This window comes from Saccopteryx leptura, chromosome 3, assembly GCF_036850995.1.
Source record: "Saccopteryx leptura isolate mSacLep1 chromosome 3, mSacLep1_pri_phased_curated, whole genome shotgun sequence".
Lineage (NCBI taxonomy): Eukaryota > Metazoa > Chordata > Mammalia > Chiroptera > Emballonuridae > Saccopteryx > Saccopteryx leptura.
The window spans coordinates 189529293-189537946 of record NC_089505.1 but is presented as its reverse complement, the minus strand read 5'-3'; the positions used below and the strand labels follow the sequence as shown (position 1 = coordinate 189537946).

General features: G+C 42.4%; 1 pseudogene; it reads right to left on the bottom strand.

The window, feature by feature from the left end:
- Positions 1–443: 443 nt before the first annotated feature.
- On the bottom strand, positions 444–1175 carry LOC136398392 (intraflagellar transport protein 52 homolog pseudogene; annotated as a pseudogene).
- Between the last annotated feature and the right edge of the window lie 7479 nt (positions 1176–8654).

Sequence of the window (8654 nt, the reverse complement as noted above, 5' to 3'; positions counted from 1 at the left end):
TTAATAATTTCAAACCTGCTGGGTGCAAATGGGGTCATCTGAAACTTGGTCCTAAACAATGGCCAGAGAGAGCATCTCAGACAAATTTGGCTCACTTGGCATCACAGGAGAATTCCCAGAAATACAGAATTATTATTCTTTTTAGAAGAACCTAACAAATATTAGACAGGAAAGGAGCTTGAGGGAGAAATTATTTCATTTTCTTTTAAATAATAACAGTACAGATTTAATTAGATTTCACTGAAAAAATGGAACATATCTTACATAAGGATCTTCTCAGTTGGAGATGTTATACCCATCTGGGCACTAAAGAAAATACACAGACCTTCCACAGCTCATAGAAGAAAGAGTAGGTAGGTAATTTTGATAAAGAAATTGAGGAACAACTGAAAAACAGTTTACAGAGAATCAGGAAGCAGAAAATGCTTCAAGAGGCATGGCCCTCAGAAATTGTCCTGGAATGCAGTTTTGTTTGTATTACTGACATGTTTCTGGTTCAATTTCTTGAACTCCACCACTTGGGAGAAGATGTGCTCAAGGTATGTTTAGCATCTTGGTGGTCCTTTGGTAGTTTAGTGGTTACTCCAAGAATGTCAACACACTTCCTGACGTAGAAGTCCAGGTCTTCTCCAGTATGCTTCTTGGTAATATGAGCAAGCCATGCCTTCTCAGAGGAGAACATCTCATCTATGTCCCACAGCTCCAGTAGAGAAGGTGGCAACTGCCTAAAACTGGGAGGGAAAACGCTGGCTCAAGGGCTGGCAGTGGCGTCTCAAACTGAGGTTGCATGAGCTGGAGAAGTTCATGTTTCATGTTTAGCCTTGCTGACCTTGCGGAGGGAGGTGGTATCCAGCTGGGGTAAATGGACATGATGAAGAAGGTGATAAATTCCCATGGCTTCTCACTGCTCTGCTGGAGACATAGTCGAAGCCACCCTGACAGGGTAGCTGTGTCGAGCAGCTTCATGCAGTTGGAAATCCCCAGGTTCTCAGTATCGATCTGGGTTAGGTGGATGTCTTCCATGTGAGCCACTGGAAAACAATATCCATGACTTTACTGTTTTCGTTTTAATACAAATATTGGTCACTAAATATGTGACACAAGCCATGCACTTCCAGCTTCCCACCTTGGTTCTCAGGGTGATAGAAAGACAGAAGTGAAACTCTCTCAGTCATCAATTTTTGACATTTGTATACACACACCCTTATTAACTTCATCAAATAAATAAATAAATAAATAAATAAATAAATAAATAAATAAATAAAGTATAGAGCATTTCCACCTGCATGGATAACTTCTTTGTCTGTTCCAGTCAAGTTTTTTTCTCAATCACTGTCTAATTTCTATGATCATTGATTTATTTTGTCTGAATTTGGACATACCATCTGTATCACTTGTGCCCAGCTTCTGTCATTAAGTATGACGCTTTTGAGATTTGCCCAGGTTGTTGTGTGTTTCTTTTCTTTCTCTTACTAAATGCTGTTCCTCTATATAAATCTGCTACAATTTGTGTATCCATTTTTCTTTTAAGGGACACTTGGATTATTCTCAGTTTTTGGCTATTATGAATAAAACTGTTTTGACTATTCTTGTAAAAGTCAGTCTTTGTTTGGACATATGTTATCATTTCTCTTGTGTAATATCATCTCTGTTATGTAAATAGGTAGGAGGAATTGCTGGAAGTCAAACAGTTCTCCAAGGAAGTTACCATTTCACACTTCCATCAGCAGTGCATGAGCATTCTAGATCCACCTCATCCTTGCTAACACCTGGTGTGGTCAGAGTTTTTATTTTTAGCTATTCTAGCGACTGTAAAGTGGTATAATATTGGCTATAAAATGTATTTTCTTGATGAATAATGATGTTGAAAACCTTTTCATGTGTTTATTGGCTACTTGTATATCTTATAGAATGTGTCTTTCAAAACCTTTGCCAGTATTTATTGCATATTGTAAATTAATGATTTGTAGTAATTCTTTACACTATTTTCTAGATCTGTGTTCATGGTAAGATATATATTACAAACATTTTTCTACCAGTCTATTAATTTTCTTAATGAAATCTTTTGATAATAAGACACTTTTAATTTTGATAAAGTTTGATTTATCAATTTTTTTCTTTTATGGAAGTGCTTTTTTTGTCCCGTTCACAAAAATCTTTGCCTAGTCAAGATTGATTTCAATCATACCATAGTGACTATTGGTAGGTTTCTAAATTACTTCCCCTTTTTTGAAGCTTTGAAGCATTATAGGTTGCCTTTTTTATTCAGTGAACAATATTTTTCAAAGTAAAAATATTCTTTGTAGATTGTTAGAGTTTTGGGCAAGATAGCTAAATATTTAAATAATAGTGACTTGCATGAAAAGCTACTTAACAGATGTTTGCAGAAGTAAATCAACCTACATTTCCAGTGATAAACCTTGTCAAGTAGATTTAAATTTTTTGACTTATTGCTGCAAATCTATGTGGTGATGTGCTTAGAACAAGCCCAGGACCACTGATCTGTGCAGTGATCGTACCAACACATGCAGGGTTAAAACATATGGAAAGGCACCTCACTTCAGTTCTTGCTCAAAAAATGACAACACTTCTGCATCAATGATAATAATGTTAAGATAAAAATCTTTAACTGCATATTTCTGTGAATGATTAGTTTCCTAACTCCATAAAGTAGCAAAACAATCTTCAAATAAAAGTACTATGAAGCACTTTTAGATTGAATAATAGAAGAAATTCTGAATATGCCAAAACAGCATGTGCCCAATGGTGATGAAAATTGGTATTTGCCAAGGCTGCATTGGAGTTCACAAGGCTGACTTTAAGCATGATTATTACACAATGACAGTTCCCCTTGAGTACCACCTTTTACAGTGCCTATTCTTGAAAGGCCTTTTGGACATGTATCTGAGATGTGATGGATGACAGGAGACCAGTTTAGGACAATGTATACATTCTACCATCTGATTTCCCTGCCTCATTGCTCTGTTTGGAACCTAAACAAACTTTTTGCCATAGAAGTGTATGATTTATTCTAAATTCCAGCCCTTTCCTACTTGTGTCTTCAGCAAAATCTTCCTCCCTAATTTTATCTTCTGTAGCTCAATACCCATAATGTTCTCAATAATGGTGAGAGATGTATTGTAGGTACTCTTTGCTTAGTCTATTTTCTCTATTTTCTTACTCATACACTAATATTAGATATAGATTCTTATGCCTATTTTACAATTAAAAAGTTCAGATTCATTAAGACATTTCCAAACTATCCTGCTGGGAAGTGGCTGGGGATTCAGTTTATCTATAAACAAAGCCTGTGCTTTTTTTTACTGGGCACCATACCACTTCCCTGGTTCAAGGGCACCATAACATTTACTATGGCAAAGGAAATTCTAGAGTTCAACTGTTGTCAAGGTAAGTCATATTCATAGTCTCTATATTAGTCAGTTTGAAAAACTGGACACCGCTTCATAGATATTTCCTACTATCTCTATGGTAAACCTTGACTTATGGGTTTATAATTTCTCTGGCCCATCCTATTGGTCATTTCCATGGTGGGTAAGGGGGGATTTAGTTATGTCACTAGACCCCTTTTGATGAAGCAAGGAATAAAGTAACTTCTAGCTTGATTTATGCAGGTTTGGATTGAAAAAATTGGGCTAACGGCTAGATTTTCTTTGTTTAGGTTATCTATGGTTGAGTCTCTAGGAAGAGAAGTATTTTTTTTTAACAAAACATAACACAGAAATGGTTAGAAAGAACAAGAAAGCCATCTAGTTTAGTTTATTTGCTCAGTGGATTATTTGAGGCTAGTAGTCTACAGATGAATCATTTTAACAATCAAAACCTAGAAATATGTGTTATGCTATTTTGAATCTGTTTCATTAAAATGTAAGGTTGCTAGAGGTACAAAGAGAAAGGTTTTGTTGTTTAAAATAGCATAGAAAATTGATGATCTTTTCAAAGTTGCTCAAAATTACCTTGAACTCAGGATTTTATGTCTGGAAACCAGAAGATATGGTGATGTTTTTGCTTCTTTTAAAAAAATTTTTTTTTTACAGATAAAGCACAACAACACATATGGTCCACATGGCCTTTCATTGTGCTTTGTCACAGAAAATTGGCTAACATTCTTGGAACGTGCAATCTCTTCCTACTCAAGGTTTTTGTTTCTCATCCTTTTACAGAAAAAAATTGTTCTTAGCAGGGCACATCAATAGAGTCACTATCACAACTGATGAATACTCGTGGGTGGAGCACAGAGCACATTCCTAGCAGCTGCGGTTGATGCAATGCTGTGAGAATACTCCAGCTCCCAGAAGCCTCCTGGGCATACCCAGGAAGGAAGCTCACCCGCTATGAGGAAGTGACTTAGCACCAACCACACAGCTCCCTGATCTTTTCAGCATTGGCTATGAAGGACATGCTATAACATCCTATCGGCTGAACCCATGTATATAAGCTAGCGTACTTCCTGAATAAAGTGGATCTGTGTCACTGAACCTGGTCCCTGGAGTCAGGTCTTTGCATCTCCATTGTCCTCATCCCCAGCAGGACTTGTCCACAACTGGCGCCTGAACATGGGGCAGGGACCTAACTGGCATCCAAGGGAAGGGTGAGTGACCCTCTGCAATGGGAAGCCTTCTCCCCCACTCTTGAGCCCCGCAGACTTGAGCCCTGCATGCCCTATTGCAGAGTAGGTGAGTTGAAGTTTGTGAAAAGAATCTCTGTACTTACTGGGAGATTCTCTCTGGTCTCATTCCCTGGATTGAGGACACGCCCCTCTGGGACCCAGATACTTGGGCCCAAGCTCTCCAACATGTTCGTTCAGTCAAGGTGCATGGGCGGCAAACCTTCCCTCTCGGCTTCACTCCTGCCCTATTGGCAATACACGCCTGCTTGACCAGTGCTCCTGCTGGGGACCCTCTGCTGGTCCCTAAGGTCCTACAGGCTATTCCTCTTTTTGAGGAGCCCCTACCTCCCTAGTCATCCCCCTCCACTGAGGAGGAAAGTAGTTTAGCCTCTGAGTTTGCAGCTGAGTGCACAGAAACGAAACCAACTGAATTGCTAACTGTGCCATCAGCTCTGCCACCGGAAAAAGCGGAAGTGCTACTTCCACATTCCCTGCTGGGGCTCAATGCCCCACCCCAGCCTCTTGGAGTCCATTTTCTCCAACATGTGTTCCTGCGGCAGACCCATGGGCCAGCCTATATGCCCCCATGTATCAGCAAAGAGATATTTCCCATGCAGCATTAGAACTAGAGCCCCCTCACCTTTTTCCGTCCAATATTAACCCTACCGCTGCACGACTGCAAGCATGGTATCCACGTGACCAAAAAATAGTCGTTACTCTCAGAAAAGCTTTCCAGGAAGATGGCCTTCATTCCCCCTATGTTCAGCAATTACTTGAAAATATCAGTGTTGATTTAAACTGTCCCCATGATTGGAAAACATTAGCCCAAGCAGTCCTTACCATGGGAGACTTAATTCAATGGAAAGCTTTATACAACGAGCAATGTGAAATAATAGGTGAAAGAAATGAAAGGGCTGGTATTAACCTCCCCCTGGAAGCCCTCAAAGGACAAGGGCAATTTGCCTCCCCTGCCATATAGGCTACCAGACCCCCTCAGTATTTTGATCAAGTGCGCCTATGTGCCACTAGAGCATTCACTCAAACTAATGCTCATGGAAGGTCCTTAAAGCTTTCTAAATTGCTTCAAGGTCCTAATGAACCTTTTTCAGATTTTCTAGGAAGGGTTCAAGAAGCTGTAAAGTGTAAAGTTACGTGCACTGATGTGGTCAATGCTCTAGCTAAAGTATTGGTGTGGGAAGGCACCAATGGAGAGTGTAGACAGGTAATAGGGCCAATTAGAGCTGTGCCCCTAGATGATTGGGTCCTTGCCTGCTGAGATGCGGGCAGCAACTCAGCGGTGGCCCTTGCTACTGCTCTTGCAGCCCAGTTGAGTGACCCCCATCAGGGAAGCCAACTGACACAAGGAGCCTGCTTTGAATGCAAGGGCACAGGACATTTTGCAAGGCAATGCCATAATAGGAAAGGAAAGAATGATAAAAGGCCACCTTCTGTGTGCCTCCATTGTAGAAAGGGATTTCACTGGAAGCAAGATTGTCACTCAACCACCACCTTGGATGGAAAGCCTCTAGAGCCTTTAAACAGGAAGCAAGGCAGCTCTCAGCCCCACCCATAAGAGAGCAACTCCACACAGGAGTCTATTGGACCTTACCCTTAACCCAGAATAAGGCCTTTCTAACCCTGTGAGTAGAGAGCCATTCCATTCTTGGGCTCATAGATTCTGGTGCTGATGTTTCTATAATCAGAGAGGAAGATAAAAAGGAAGGCTGGGCCATGTGGCCCAGACCCTTAGTACAAGGAGTTAGTGGAGTACGACCAGCCCAACAAGCCATCCGGCCACTCCATTGGACAGATCCTGATGGGGTGACTGGAGTTTTCAGTCCTTTATTTATGACTGAATTGCCACATACACTTTGGGGACTGGATGGGCTGTCTTTACCTCGTGTCTCTATAACCAGCCAGCTTCCCCAATTCTAAAGGCCACTGCTCAATTAAAAACTCCAGAATCCATCAAACTTACATGGGATACTGACCAACCAATTTGGGTTGAGCAGTGGCCATTAACACCCTCTAAATTAAAAGAGTTACACAAACTAGTTCAGCAACAATTAGAAGCCAAACATATTGAGCCTTCCACTAGTCCTCATAATTTACCTGTTTTTGTAATTCAGAAAAAAGCATCTGGAAAATGGAGATTCCTTCATGATTTAAGGGCTATTAACAAGCACATGGCAAAGATGGGCACTTTACAACCAGGCTTGCCACGTCCCCCTGTGGTGCCACAGGCTGCCCATATTAAAATTCTAGACATCAGAGATTGTTTTTTCTTAATCCCCCTCCATCCGGAGGACAAGCCTTATTTTGCTTTTACTGTGCCTTCTATTAATCATGCCCTTCCAGCTCAAAGGTTAAAGCCTTTTGTTTCCAATGGCAAATCACACACCGCCTTCGCATTCCTTATAATCCCCAAGGACAAGCTGTTGTAGAATGGTGACACAGAGACATTAAGCTTTAAATTCAAAAAGAAAGGGGGGATATGCCCCAGGCCTCACCCAAGGGAAGTGCTCCTCAGTGCTGTATTCACTCTCAATTATTTAACTTTTGATTTTTTTTTTTTGGTTTTTTTTTTCATTTTTCTGAAGCTGGAAACAGGGAGAGACAGTCAGACAGACTCCCGCATGCGCCCGACCGGGATCCACCCGGCACGCCCACCAGGGGCGACGCTCTGCCCACCAGGGGGTGATGCTCTGCCCATCCTGGGCGTCGCTATATTGCGACCAGAGCCACTCTAGCGCCTGGGGCAGAGGCCACAGAGCCATCCCCAGCGCTCGGGCCATCTTTGCTCCAGTGGAGCCTTGGCTGCGGGAGGGGAAGAGAGAGACAGAGAGGAAAGCGCGGCGGAGGGGTGGAGAAGCAAATGGGCGCTTCTCCTGTGTGCCCTGGCCAGGAATCGAACCCGGGTCCTCCACATGCTAGGCCGACGCTCTACCGCTGAGCCAACCGGCCAGGGCTAACTTTTGATTTTGAAGGAGTAACTCCTGCTTATAAACATTGGGGAGGCCTTCATAGCCAACCAACCCCGTTGCCATTAGTATGCTGGAAGGACCCAGCCACAGCTCAGTGGCAGGGACCGCACCCTCTTCTAACACAAGGGAGAGGTTATGCTTGTGTTTTTTCAGAAAATAGCCCACATCCAATTTGGTTCCCAGGAAAGAACGTACGGCCACTCCCGGTGTCCCAAGATGACCCTACCGACAACGCCTCCAACACCTGCGAACCCTCCAGTTTCAGAAGCTGAGAGATTGACTGCAACCATATGCAGTACACAGCCCACAGCAAGCCATACATTCTGTGTTTGGACACTGGGACCTTTGTGGAAAGGGGGCGTGCATGGACCTACATCCATTTTTTACGATCAAAATGGAACTGTGTTTAACAGCACCTAGAAGTTCTCTGTAACACAATGGGAGAGAAATGACATCCCGACCCCTAGGAGGAATCCCCTGTTTAAGACCCCCGTTCTATTTTCTAACTAGTCAAACATTACAGAAGATTGCCTTATTGTTTAATCCAGCTAATCTATTAGCATATAGTATGATAGGTATTATAGTTGTTTTAGTTCTACTAGGGTTCCGTTGCATAATGCATAGCATTCAGAAGCTACAACAGCAAGCTGTCATTCATCAAGTCCAATTGGCCTTAATTAAAAGAGAAGGGGGATCTGTGGGTGGAGTGCAGAGCACATTTCTAGCAGCTGCGGCTGATGCAATGCTGTGAGAATACTCCAGCTCCCAGAAGCCTCCTGGGCATACCCAGGAAGGAAGCTCGCCTGCTTTAAGGAAGTGACTTAGTGCCAATCATGCAGCTCCCTGATCTTTTCAGCCATTGGCTTTGAAGAACACAGTGTAACACCCTACAGGCTGAACCCATTCATATAAGCTAGCGTACTTCCTGAATAAAGTGGATCTGTGTTGCTGAACCTGGTCCCTGGAGTTGGGTCTTTGCGTCTCCATCATCTTTACCCCCGGCAGGACTTGTCCACAGATACTTGCTGTTATATTGATAGAAC